The sequence below is a fragment of the Delphinapterus leucas genome, chromosome 19, assembly GCF_059928025.1.
Source record: "Delphinapterus leucas isolate spDelLeu-1000000601 "Yukka" chromosome 19, BTC_Dleu_Yukka2, whole genome shotgun sequence".
Lineage (NCBI taxonomy): Eukaryota > Metazoa > Chordata > Mammalia > Artiodactyla > Monodontidae > Delphinapterus > Delphinapterus leucas.
In genome coordinates, this window is record NC_143147.1 from 51,998,137 (window position 1) to 52,012,280 (window position 14,144).

Genomic DNA, 14,144 nt, shown 5'->3' on the forward strand with positions numbered 1-14,144 from the left:
CTTGATGGGACCTCAGGCGCCAGAGCAGGGCATGAAAGGTCCGAGCTTAACAAAGTGATGACTAACCGCGCTGTAAAAGAAAATAGTTCTGTTTGCAGAGTCTCGCTGCCCTGCAGGTACTGCCTTCCTTTTGCTCTGGGTTGAGCCAGACTGGAAATCAGCCCCTCTCCATGACTTCTATACCAAAAAATGTGTTGCAGACTTGGCCAAACTTTGAGGATCAGCAAAGTAAGGTAGACGGAAACCCTTGCTGTGTTCAGACTTCTGGTAGCAAGTGATTAAACCGCAATTCAAATTTCTTAAGAAAAAAACCAGGAAAAATGAAATGTGTTGACCCACCTAGCTGGGAAGTTGATGATAGAGCCATGGTCCCACTGAGATGTACAACTCAAGGGGGTGCTGTTCACATTGTGGTAGCTCAAGAGAATCCAGGGACTCAAAGGACACTCCCTTCTTGTCCCCCTGTCTCTCTTGGCTTGGCATCTTTTGGTCTTCATTCTCTTTCCTGTAGAGAGGCCTATTCCACACAGTTGGGAAGATGTGGCCCCAGCAGCCCCAGCAGCCCCAGGCCTAACTTGAAGCAGCTCAGTCATCCCCAGTCTCTGGGGGACGGGGTACCTTAGTTGGATTGGACCAGGCCCGGGTCAGGTGCTTAGCCCGGTGGCGGGTGAGCTTGGATACTGTATATGGCAACACTTTCAGAATCATGGAATTGGGGAAAAGAGTCCTCTGTTTTTACCCGATGGTGAAAGAGACACTGGGCAGATAAAAAACAAAGACACAACACACGCACAAATAGTATTGAAACAAAACGAATGTCTACTCCCTACCTGACTGGCCCTTTAGTCTTTAGCCCAGTCTGCAATATACTTGTGTATGAGTGATTTTGTGTGTGTATTGAAGTCACAGAGAGGGGCTGATTTCCACGTCCAGGTCAATCCAGAGTAGAACAAGGGCAGTACCTGCAAGGTGGTGAGATGCTCCACAGACAACTAATTTGGAAGACCATAGAGCCAGTGGTAAACAGGAAATTCATTATCGAGATGCCAGAATCCTTGGAGGGGCTGGGAGGGGTGCATGTGAGATGGAGTAGGCACTGATTTTATTAGAGCTCAAAGGATCGGGTGTCTTAGCTGACATCCGGATCACACACACGCAAAATATTGCATACGATTCTGAGGACTCAGGATCCCCTGAAACCTATCCAGTGGACAGCCCCCATCTTGGACCCTGCCTCCTCTTTCAGAGTTTCCTTCCTTCCTCCACACTTAGTCATGCATTTCCTCTCGTGCAGAAGATTCCAAGGCTGAGGCCTCAATCCCAACACTCAGCCCCCTCTAACTCCGCTCCGACGTGACACCTACACTCCCATGGGAATTTTCTGGACTGTTCTCAAAGGACTACTAGGCAAGCCTGTCTTCTGCATTTGTACCATTTTCTTCCCGCCTCAGGATGAGGTAGCAATCCCAAGAGACAAAAAGTCCTGCTCCCCTCTCCTCTCCCGTCTCCACTGCTGAGAACTGATCTTCCTTGATGATGCCATCTCTGGCACACGGGCCTCAGCTAGAATGAGCAGCTCTGGGTCACCCGCTGCAGGCAGCTCATAGCAGGGGAGCTGCCACGACTTGGTCCTGGGCCTCAGCTGCTGCAGGATTTACTGCTACCTGCTTTTTTTGGATCTGACAGATGCAGAAAGGGCTGGAGAAAGGATTTTGAATTTGTCTCAGGGAAATAATTCAAAAGAAGAAAAACGCTCAGGCAGGAAGGTATCCATTGGTATGGTAGTGACCTCAACCAGCAACATCTTAAAAGTCCAGCGATGAGAAGAGCTAACATTTGCCCTGTGGATCACATGACTCCAAATGCACCTCACGATTACCTCATGCTCGAGGTACATGCTTGGTTTTATCACTTGCCTTACACAAGTTAGCTACGACTGCCTTCTATTTAGTTATTTATTTAAAAATTTACTTTTTATTTTATATTGTTTATATTTATTATATATATTTTATTTATATTTTATATTATAAAATATATTTATTTTATATTTATATTATATATTTTATTTATATTACTTTTTATATTTACTTTTTATTTTATATTTATATAGTTGATTTATAATGTTTTGTTAGCTTCAGGTGTACAGCAAAGTGATTCAGTTATACATACACATATACCCATTCTTTCTCAGATTCTTTTCCCATATAGGTTATTACAGAATATTGAGTAGGGTTCCCTGTGCTATGGTCCTTGTTGATGATCTATTTTATATATAGTAGTGTGTATATGTTAATCCCAAACTCTTAATTTATCCCTTCCCCCCACCTTTCCCCTAAGCTTGTTTTTGAAGTCCAAGTCTCTTTCTGTTTTGTAAATAAGTTCGTTTGTATCATCTTTTTAGATTCCACATCATATGACATTTGTCTTTCTCTGTCTGACTTACTTAACCTAAATGTCCGTTGACAGAGGAATGGATAAAGAAGATGTGGTACATATATACGATGGAATATGACTCAGCCATAAAAAAAAAGAATGAAATAATGCCATTTGCAGCAACATGATGGACCTAGAGATTATCACAGTAAGTGAAGTAAATCAGGAAGTAAGAATGCCTTCTGTTGATTGCTCGTTTGCTTTGTGCTGGAAACTGTGTCAGACAAGCTATGTATGTGCTCCCAAATCTTCACCAAGCCCTGTGAGATGGATGTTCTTTTATGTTTGTTTTGTTTTTTTTGCGGTACGCGGGCCTCTCACTGTTGTGGCCTCTCCCGTTGCGGAGCACAGGCTCTGGACGCGCAGGCTCAGCGGCCATGGCTCACGGGCCCAGCCGCTCCGCGGCATGTGGTATCTTCCCGGACCGGGGCACGAACCCGTGTCCCCTGCATCGGCAGGCGGACTCTCAAACACTGCGCCACCAGGGAAGCCCTGGATGTTCTTTTAAAGATGAGGAAACAGGCTCAGAGTGGGTCAGTTATTTCCCCAGAGTCACAGATGTGCTTTTAGGTTGTGTCTGATTATTAGCACTTGTCTCCTGAGTGTCATCCCCAGGCGAATGGATGAACTTGACAGCAGGGCATGTGACTCTCCTCTGGCACCGTAGCACTTAGTAAGTATCCAGTAAATATTGGCTGTTGTGAAAGAACAGTAACCATCTGTGATTCACAGCTGTTTCTGTAGCACATCCTGGAGTCTTGTACTCGCTCCGGACCAGGCCTCAAGTTTCTGGATGGTTAGGAGGGCTGTGGGCAGGGGGTGGGAGCAAAAGGCAGCAAAGCAGAGCTATCTGGCTCTCCCATTCTGAGCCCTGTGCTGAGCTTCTGCCTTACCCAGCAGCTTGTATAGACTCCAACCATAGCACTTACCATTATGAAATACCTGTTGTTGTTTTTTTCATACCGTTAAATAACTCAATTCTCGGAGGACATTGACCAGATGTCCTACAAATTTGACTTAATTCTGAAGCTACCTTCCGGGAGATAGCATCAGATCCCATAGATAAGGGCTTAGTCCTACAAGGCTGCCTACCTCTCCAACTCCAGATGCCAATCATAAGTCCTGGTTGTCACTGGTACATGGCTGACTTGCCATAGATTGGAGGTTCCAACCACCCCCTTCGTGGGTTTAATTAATTTGCTAGAGTGGCTCACAGAACTCAGAGAAACATTTCTCTTACTAAATGACTGCTTTGTTATAAGAGGATATAACTCAGGAACAGTTAGATGGAAGAGATGCATAGGGCAAGGTTTGGGGAAAGGGCACGGAGCTTCCATGCTCTCTGAGTGTGCCCCACTCTCCCTGCATCTCCATGCATTCACCAACCCAGAAACTCTCCAAACCCTGACCTTTTGGGATTTTACGGTGCCTTCATTACATAAGCACGATTGGTTAAATCATTGGCCATTGGTGATTGAACTCAATCTCCAGCCCCTCTCCCCGTTCCAGAGGTCAGGGGAAGTGGGATGAAGGTTCCAGCCCTCCAATCACAAGGTTGCTTCCGCTGGGGACCAGCCCTCATCCTTAGGTGACCCAGGGGCTTTTCAAAAATCACTTCATTAATGTAACAAAAGATACATTGATCACTCTCCTCACTTGGGAAATTCCAAGGGTTTTAAGAGCTCCTGGCAGAGAAGGGGATAAAGACCAAATATATATTTCTTATTATAAATCACAATATCATACCATGTGAGAGTGTCATCATTTATTTATACATCTGTCTCTCTCCTTAGCCGGGAAGTGCCTTAAGGTTTCTGTAGCCGCAGTCCCTGGACCAGTGCCTGGCACAGGACAGGCATCATATAAATGACTGTTGACTAAGCGAGTTAATGAACTGGAGAAGTGTGGGTAGGAGGAAAGATGGGGACAGGACCAGGGATTAGAGGCGCCATAGCCTCTGTGCTGGTCAGTTTTGCTGCAATAATGTTCCATGATGAGGCTTCCCCAAACACCGGCTTACACCAATGTTCATCTGTTTCCATACTCATGAGTCCTGGGGTGGGCTGTCTTGGCTGGGCTCCGCGCTCCTGGCTCCGGGCTTATGCTCAGGTATGCTCCATGTGTTTCTTCATTTTCCTGGGCAGCTGATGTTTGGGACATGTCCTTCTTGTGGTGAACTGCAGGAGCAGAAACTTACGGTGCCCCTTCAGGCTCTGGCTTGGAACTGGTATGTTGCCATTTCTGCTCACATCCCATTGGCTAAAACTAGTCAAATGGCCAAGCCCAACATTATTAAGGTGGAGAAATATATTCTGCCTATTCTCCTGCCCCAAGGTTACAAGGTAGGTGAGAACGAAGAGCTGAAGGACAATCTACCACAGCCTCCCTTAAGAAAAAGCCCTGAACCTCCTTTATTCCTTGGGGAGAATCTCTAGAAGAGTCCCACAGGCTGGTCCCAGAGTTCTGCCTGTGGCCCTGATATTACTTTCCTCTTGGAGTTTATGGCAGAAAGCGATGACTGTCCCCATTATTCACTGCCCCCTTCCCACCAGGGAACCCCAGCCCTTCTTTTTTAGTAATAGAACACCCCAGGTTTTAGTTTGGGCACGTGGTGCCCACAGGAGGCCACATTTCTCAGCCGCCTTTGCAGCTAGACATGGCCATGTGACTAAGCTGTGGCCAATGGGATGAAGTGGAAAAGCTACAGGCATCCTCTGATGTCAGCTGTATGAGAACGATGCTTGCCTTCTCCTTCTCGCTCCCCCTTGCCTTGGGCTGGAACGTGGGCTCACCTGGACAACAACCCTCTAGGGAATGACAGGGCACCACAATAGAAGGAATCTGGGCGTCCAGACAAGCTCTTGGAGTTGGTCCAGTTTGCCTGCCACAGCATGGGAGAAGAATGAAATGCCATATTTCTGTTTGCTCCAGAATCTCAGTTTGTACATTAGCCCACACGAGGTCACTTGCTTGCCATCTCATCGCCCCCGTCCCCCACTTGGCGTCTAAAGGCCACTGGTCCACTCTTTGTCCTTCATTCACCAAAATGTGAACTCAGGGGCTTCCCTGGTGGCGCAGTGTTTGAGAATCTGCCTGCCGATGCAGGGGACGCGGGTTCGTGCCCCGGTCCGGGAGGATCCCGCGTGCTGCGGGGCGGCTGGGCCCGTGGGCCATGGCCGCTGAGCCTGCGCGTCCGGAGCCTGTGCTCTGCAACGGGAGAGGCCGCAGCAGTGAGGGGCCCGCGTACTGCAAAAAAAAAAAAAAAAAAAAAGTGAACTCAAATCCCTTTTCTTAATTTTCCTTAGCAAAAGTGAGACAGGATAGATTTCTTTAAAAAAAGGGATTTCATGAAATAAAGAGAAATCAAAGGAGAAACAAAATCCAGGAAGCTAAGCATAAACCAATCCAGTTTCTATCCTAAGAGATACCTTACCCAACTGCAGCCATGACCAGGGCAGGCTGACGGTGGTTTTTGCCCATGGGGCTGGAAATTTAGTGGATGTGAAATTTAAAACTATAATTACAGAAGGCGATAAAATTTTAAATGTTGTGGAATATACATACTGTTAGCACATGTGCTCCTTCAGTGACACTGAAACAAAGGGATTTGGCTTCTCTATAGGAAGCTTCTAGAGGCCCATTGTTAATAACACCCGCTTTGTGATTCACAGATGGAAAATCAAAGCTGGCTCGAGGATGTGTTTTAGGCCTTGCCTGAGGCAGCTAAAATGCCAGTTAGAGCTCTGTGTCCTACCAGAGGTGACTCACTCCATGAGCCCTGCACCTTTTCACCCTTGCCTTTCAGAATTTCCACCTGGTACAACTTTGTGGCCACTTTATGGAGTCTCTTGTTCCTGAACATTCAGTCTGCTTCTATCCAACCAGCATCATCTACTTTCCTGCCTCCTCTGGCCTGGGCTCCTGGCCACATCATTTCTTTCGTGGCCAAGACCAGGAAAGCTCCCTTTAGCTCCTTGGAATCCCTGTTTTTTTTTTACCATTTTTTAAAAATTGAAGGATAGTTAATTTACAATGTGTTAGTTTCAGGTGTACGGCAAAGTGATTCAGTTATACATATACATATATCCTTTCTTTTTCAGATTCTTTTCCCCAGATAGGTTATTACAGAATATTGAGTAGAGTTCCCTGTGCGATACAGTAGGTCCTTGTTGGTGATCTATTTTATATATAGTAGTGTGTACATGTTAATACCAACCTCCTAATTTGTCTCCCCCCAACCCCTTTGGTAACCGTAAGTTTGTTTTCTATGTCTGTGGGTCTATTTCTGTTTTGTGAATAAGTTCATTTATATCACTTTTTTAGATCCCACATATAAGTGATATCATATGGTATTTGTCTTTCTCTGTCTGACTTACTTCACATAATATGAGAATCTCTAGGTTCATCCATGTTGCTGCAAATGGTATTATTTCATTCTCTTTTACGGCTGAGTAATATTCCATTGTATAGATGTACCACATCTTCTTTATCCATTCCTCTGTTGATGGACACTGAGGTTGCGTCCGTGTCTTGGCTACTGTAAATAGTGCTGTTATGAACATTTGGAACACCCCTTTATTTATTTATTTTTTTTTTTGCGGTGCGCGGGCCTCTCGCTGCTGTGGCCTCTCCCGTTGCGGAGCACAGGCTCCGGACGCGCAGGCTCAGCGGCCATGGCTCACGGGCCCAGCCGCTCCGCGGCACGTGGGATCTTCCCGGACCGGGGCACGAACCCGTGTCCCCTGCATCGGCAGGCGGACTCTCAACCACTGCGCCACCAGGGAAGCCCTGGAACCCCTCTTCTTAATTCTGGGTTTAGTTCAGAGTGACTTGTGTTGACCTTAGGCCATGCCAGGAATCTGGTGATGAAAACAGCAAATAACCTGTGACCCCATATTTCCCAGAGTTGTGGGAACTTGACATTTGTAAACCCCAAAGTCTTACAATTCTTTAATTATACAATATTATTTCCTTCCACAGGTAGGGAGGGAGGAAACACTAAATGAATATCTACTGTGTGCTAGGTATTTTCCCATTTGCTTTCCCATCTTACAGGGTAACAGATGAGACAGCAGAGGCCCAGAGAGGTGAAGGCCCTTGTCCAACTCCACACAGCCAGTAAGTGGCAGGGCTGGGATTTGAACTGAGGTCTCTCGGATTTCAAAGCCTGGGCTCTTCTTCCCCAAACAAGAACATGCACAGATGCTCAAGGGTGCTGAGGGGGTGTTTGGTCACAGATACAGGAAGACAGAGGGATTGAATGACAGTGGACTCAGATAATGGAGGTGGGAAATGATGGAGAGGGAAGGTGACAGACAGACTAGCTGATGGAAGAGGGAGGTGAGGGGAGGGTCAAAGGGTTCTGCTTTGACAAGGGATTTTGGATTCCAGGCAGGGAGTTTTTTTCCACACTGTGCCTTGCTGGAAACACCTCACATCCCCACATACGATGAGCTCATTCTTCTGTTGGCACCGACTCGCATCCCATCTTGGCCCTGGATGGGCCACACCAACATTTCTGCAGGAGGAATAAAGCAATAACAGGATTCTCAGTTTTCTCCTTAAAATAATACCTCTCTGTTCTGCCAGCGAGCAGAGAGCTGCGCCTGCCAGCAGTCCTGTGGGAAGCCTGTTCCCAATCCTGCAGGATTATGTCTGATGCTGGCTTCCCAGGAGCCCCCCAGCAGGCAAGGCAGCCCTCAGGCAACCTCGAGCCTCTGGCTGTGGATCCCTGCTGTCTTTCTCAGCCCTGGAGGGCCATTCATTTCCATGTCCCCATCCCTGGCTCTCCAGGGCAAAGGGATGCTGCTCTCACCAGCATAGACCGCAGGTTCCCCTAGCTGACGGCTCCCCTGGCATCTCTTTAGGACCTAAGCAATTTCCTACAAGGAAAAGATCATTGGAAAAGTCATTTTGAACAGGAAGAATTTAATCTTTCTGTACCAGGCTTTTTCCTTCTTAAAAGAGAGAGAGAGAGAGACTCATTTACCTAAAGGCTTGAGTGCCTGGAAATTTCTTCCCTATGTGCTCATTACCCACTTCCTGGCTGCAGGGATGGAAGGACTCGGAGAATTTGGAGGATATTAAACAGATTCATAATGGACCCAGCAGTATAAACACGTCTCAAGTGCAGACAGAAGTGGCACAATCTCTTCTTTGGTTTAATGTAAAACATACACCATTTGTGTCTGTGTTCCCATCTTACAAATAAACAAGGTGAGGAGATGGACTCCGAAATTTTCCCCGGGGAGCCAGGTGCCTTCGTTCCTTGTAATTTCCCGGCTTCTCCTGCCCACAAACAACGCAGAAAAGAATGCTCAATGTAGCCTTGCAGATCACTGCCAAAAGGCAGAGCAAATGGGAGAGGCCTGGCCAAATGGTCTGCAGCCATTCCCACCCTTCATGGTGATACCACAAGTGGCTGGGGGCTCCAGGGCCCGAAGAGGGTGTTACCACCGAATCGACCAGGCAGCTGGGTATATGCTGGATGGTGCATCAGGAGACATGGATTCAAATCCCACCTCTGCCCCCCACTGCCAGCAGGCTGTGCCATCCCGGGCAACTGACTGTACCCCTCTGTCCCAGCTGGGTTTCCTCATCAGTGGGATGAGGTGACAGTCCCAGCCTGTGTATCTCACTGCATGATGGCGGGTCCCCCAGGAGACAAAGGTGGGTCAGCATCCTTGGTTAGGATGTAAATGATCTTAGGAATGGCCATTTTCCCCTTTTTTATTCAAAATCAGTATTTCTTACCACCGATTCTCTCAGACCCAGAGGCGGAGGGACGTGTCACTGTCAGAAAGTCTAAACACGTTGAAGCAGGATCATTTTTTTAAAAAATCAATTAATTATTAATTTATTTTTTTGGCTGCTTTGGGTCTTCGTTGTGTGGGCTTTCTCTAGTTGTGGAGAGCAGGGGCTAGTCTTCGTTGCTGTGTGCGGGCTTCTCATTGCAGTGGTTTCTCTTGTTGCAGAGCACGGGCTGTAGGCGTGCAGGCTCAGTAGTTGCAGCACGTGGGCTCAGTAGTTGTGGCTTGAGGGCTCTAGAGCGCAGGCTCAGTAGTTGTGGCGCATGGGCTTAGTTGCTCCACGGCATGTGGGATCTTCCCGGACCAGGGCTCGAACCCGTGTCCCCTACATTGGCAGGCGGATTCTTAACCACTGCGCCACCAGGGAAGTCCCGAAGCAGGATCGTTGACTCAAGGGCCAAAATGACTAATTTGGCCCCATAACTAGCTCAGTGTGAGGAATAGCAGCCAAACCAGTGAGCTGGCTGAACTGACTGGTGGGATCAGTCAAAACGCACTGCCTGGTGGCTCCAGTGGAGGCAGGGCCCACATCTGGCCATAGAAGGAGGATGGATTAGCCATCGGAAGGACGGACTGCGCGGCCAGCCTGCCTGAGTCTTGCTGGGTGACGTGGGGCAAATTCCCTAATCGTCCTATGTCTCAGGTTCCTCATTTGCCAAATGGAAAATAATAGAAGACCCCTCAAAGGGGATTGTGAGGATGAAATGATGTCATGTGTGTGAAGAGCTTTGGATAGCGCCCGGCCCCCAGCAAGTGCTCTGCAAGTGTCAGCTGTTCTTTGTGTCAAGGGAGCTCCTTGGGCATTGACAGTGAAATGTGTCTAGAGAAGAACAGAAATTCTTCAGATGAGGAAACCGAGGTCTGCAAATGGGACATGATCTGCTGAAGGTCACACGAGTTCAACTTGCACTTGATTGATATTTTCCAGGCGCCGAGATCATAGTAACAATCACGTGGTTAACATGTATTGATCCTTTTCTCCATTCCAGGCACGGAGCTAAGCATATCTCATGCTTTAATTAAATCCTCACTGCCACTCTGTGATGAAAACACCCTGAACCCCATTTTACAGATGAGGAACTTGAGGCTCAGAGAGGGAAGGGACTTTGCTGGTAGGTGGGATTAGCTGCACTGGTCGTAGGTCTGGGGTCTTGGAGTCCATGTTCTTCTTCCCCAGAATGCCCATCAGCCCTTCATCCAGGCCCAGGCACTTGGTTCTTGATTCTTGGTCCAGACTCCATCTTTCCTGTGTTACTTCCTGTGGCTTCTTCCTCTCGATTCCAGGCTCACGAGGGCCTGGGTGCGCTGGCTCACCCGATGTGGGGGCAGGGAGAGGAAGGCTTTGAGTTCAGCCTTCCCCCTGGATCTCCTGTCCAGGTGGGTGTCACTGAGTCTCTCCAAATGTCCTCATTCAGCACTACATATTTCATGGTGCTTGGTGAGTGCTTGGAGCATTTTTCCTCCCCCCAGGTTTTTGGCCATGCTCATGTCTAAGGCTCTAAAGATTCTCTGTTTTCAGACAATAAATTACAAGCCTCTAAGTATTCCAGAGATCTGGGGAGGAAGAAACTCAGCAACACCGAGGCCCGAGGAAGATTTGGACCTGACCCAAGAGTTCCTGGCATCCTGGTTCATCTGTCCCCTAAGGCATCTGCTCTCCCACTTCTCTGACCAGCTGGCGTGTAAATTATCTCCCAATTCTTCCCAAGGAAAATAGAAAAGAGCTGAGTGGGGAATCAGAGAGAGAGAGAGAGGAAGGAAATACCAAAACCTGGGGGAGAGAATAATAATCCCTCCTACCTGTGATCACTTTAGAGTTTCGAGCAGTACCTAGCACCTTAGACCAGGCAAAAGGGGCCCCTGATTTGTGTGCTCAGCCTCCTCCAGCCACATCCCTCTCCATGGGCCGAGCAGTGTGCAAGGCCAAGGAGATGCACCCACTAGCACCAATGCCCCCCTTCTACACCATGCTGAGTGTACCTGGGACCCAGGAACGTCTGAGCCTCTCCCAGGATCTGCATGGGCTTCTTCCCCAAATCCATCCTCCTCAGACGCCCTCAGAGTGTGGACCTCTAGGTCCATATCTGTTTGCAATGTGTGTATGTACGTGTAGGTTAGAGGTTAGGGCTGGGCGTCCTCCTGCATCTGCATGAAGCCCTCGCTCTGCAGGATGGAGCCGCACTGGGAAGGGAAGGGGGAATGGGCTGTGGGCTGTGGCGGGCTTCCCTATGCCGTGGTGTTCCAAGTTCTACTCCAAGGAGTCCAGGAACTCTGAATTCAGACCTGGCCTTCCAGATTATGATATTTTCTTAAATATTATCATAGAATATTTGTCAAGTTTGGAGGATAACACATATTTCATCTAAGAGTTTGTTAGACTTGATTTTTTTTTTTTTTTTTTTTTTTTTTTTTTTGCGGTATGCGGGCCTCTCACTGCTGTGGCCTCTCCCGTTGCGGAGCACAGGCTCCGGACGCGCAGGCTCAGTGGCCATGGCTCACGGGCCCAGCCGCTCCGAGGCATGTGGGATCTTCCCGGACCGGGGCACGAACCCGTGTTCCCTGCATCGGCAGGCGGACTCTCAACCACTGCGCCACCAGGGAAGCCCTAGACTTGATTTTTAACCCAAGGATTTAGACACACGCAGAGGAGCCCCTATCTGTACTGTGGCCCCAGGCCCTGCCACTGTTAGGGGCGGGCCTGGTTTCCAGAACACCTCTGGTCTCCTCTAAGCCTGTGAGCTGGGTCTGATCATTTTCACTTCCAAATGAAGACTCTGAGGCTCAGGGAGGTTAAGACACTGGCCTGAGTCTGCATAGCTGGAAAATGGCAGAACTTCAAGGTGAAATCAAACCCTCCAACTCCACTGCTGGCTCTTCCTACTGCCTGGACCTCCTTCCTGACATGGGGAGCTGCTTCTGTTTTGGGATGTGGTGTCTTGCTTCTCTGTGGGGGCCCAGGCTGAGTGGTGAGCCAGGTGGAAGGGGGCACACACAGGCTGGGAATATACTGGACAGACTCACCCCAGCAGAGGATGCTCTAAACTGGGGTCAACCAAGTAGAGCTCCCACTTAGAAGAAAGAAAAATGAGAACCTTGTCTCCTGTCAGATTGGCAGGTCCCCACAGCTCCTATTTCAAAACCATAACCTCATCAAGCTCCCCCTCCACCCCCCTAAAGCCTCCCCTCTCTCAACAAACTGAGAGTTTTCCATTGTAGAGGAGGGAAGAAATGCGTCTCTAATCCTCTTTGTTCCATGATTTCATCTCCTTCTCTCTCTCCTCCCTGGGGGCTCCAGGCAAACAGTTGGAGGAGGGAAGGTGGGGCAGGGAGGGGAGCCAACACTTTTTTCATGGTGGTGGTGGGAGAACATTCTGGGCTTTGGGCAGGAGGGAGGGGAGCTGGAAGGGCTCATCCATCCCCTCCCCCAGCCGCCAACCAGAGCTGGAAACCTGGGAGACTTCCAGGAGGCCACCCTCCCCTTCCCTCCGCCCCAGCCCACGCACCACTGATTTCACCTCCTTGACTCTGTCCCCAGTGCTCCATCACGAACACATTCGCTGCCTGAGCGTGAGCCTCATCGTTCATTCCTCACCGGATTTTGCAACAGCTGCCTAAGTGGCCTCCCAGACTCCAGTGCCGTCTACCTTGGGCCCATCCTCCACTCAGCTGCCCAAGAGAGCCTCAGAGGCTCCACATCACCCACAGGATAAAGCCCAAGCTCCTAGGTGGTACTCAAAGCCCTGCTGTCCTCCCCCTGCCTCCTCTCCAAACTCCGTTGTCACAGTGTCCTACCACATTTCGTTTTTCTAATCACCTACTTACTTCTCACCCACTAAGCCCCTTGAAGGAGGAATCTTCTCCACATTTTTACATTTTTGCTTTTCCAGGCCCTGGCAAAGCTCTTGGCCAATCATCCTCCCCTTCGGAGAAGCCAGGCAAGCCCTCTACCCCCAAACCCCGTCTCTCATTTACCTGCTCCCCATCTTTTTCTGCTGCCCGACGTGACCCCACTGCAGAGCCTTTCTTTTCTTGTGTTGAAAGATGGCAAGTGACGGAATTCCCTGGCAGTCCAGTGGTTAGGACTCGGTGATTTCACTGCCAGGGCCCGGGTTTGATCCCTGGTTGGGGAACTATAGATGCCCGCAAGACTTGCTGTGTGGTCAAAAAAAAAAAAAAAAAATGGCAAATGAACATGCATATCAACTTTTGCTCCCTCCCAAACCCAAATCCCATGGAAACAACGGATTTGGGTTTTTGTTAAAGGCATAAATCCACAAGAACAAGAAGACCAGGAGAGGAAAACAATATGCAACAGAAGAAAACTTGATCTTACCAGCCCTGGGGAAAGCTGAGAACCCATCTGATTTTCATGCCCTGAATTTCAGGAATGGTGGCCTTGGGGAACCTCTGGATCCTCTGGGGAGATGGGTGAGTGCTCAACTCAGGCGGATGGGTTGGAAATCTGAGAAACAGTCCCAGGTCCCTCCCACACTCTGAACAGCTGGTGGTGCAGGACTTCTCAGGGTCTTTAAGAAGCTGATGTGCAGTTATATTGAGACCGTCCACAAATGGGATTCATTAGGCAGCATTTTATAAACAGATTTATCTCTGAGACATTTTTTTCCCTCTCACTTTTAAACAGCTTGAGGCAACATAGCTTGGGCAATGCTGTTAAAACTTGCCAGCGGCTGGGAGGTGGGGTGGGAGTGAGACAGGCTGGGACCTGGGACCCTCTGCTGCAGTGCTTGCACCTGGACCAAAGCAATAAAATACAAAGAGACTATAAGGGGCTAAAAATAACTGTGTGTGTGCTTGGTCAGGGCAAATTCTGGACAACAAGATACAAAAAGACCAAAAAAAACCCAACTGCCACTTCTGAAGAGCCGGGAGCAAAAGCAGGGT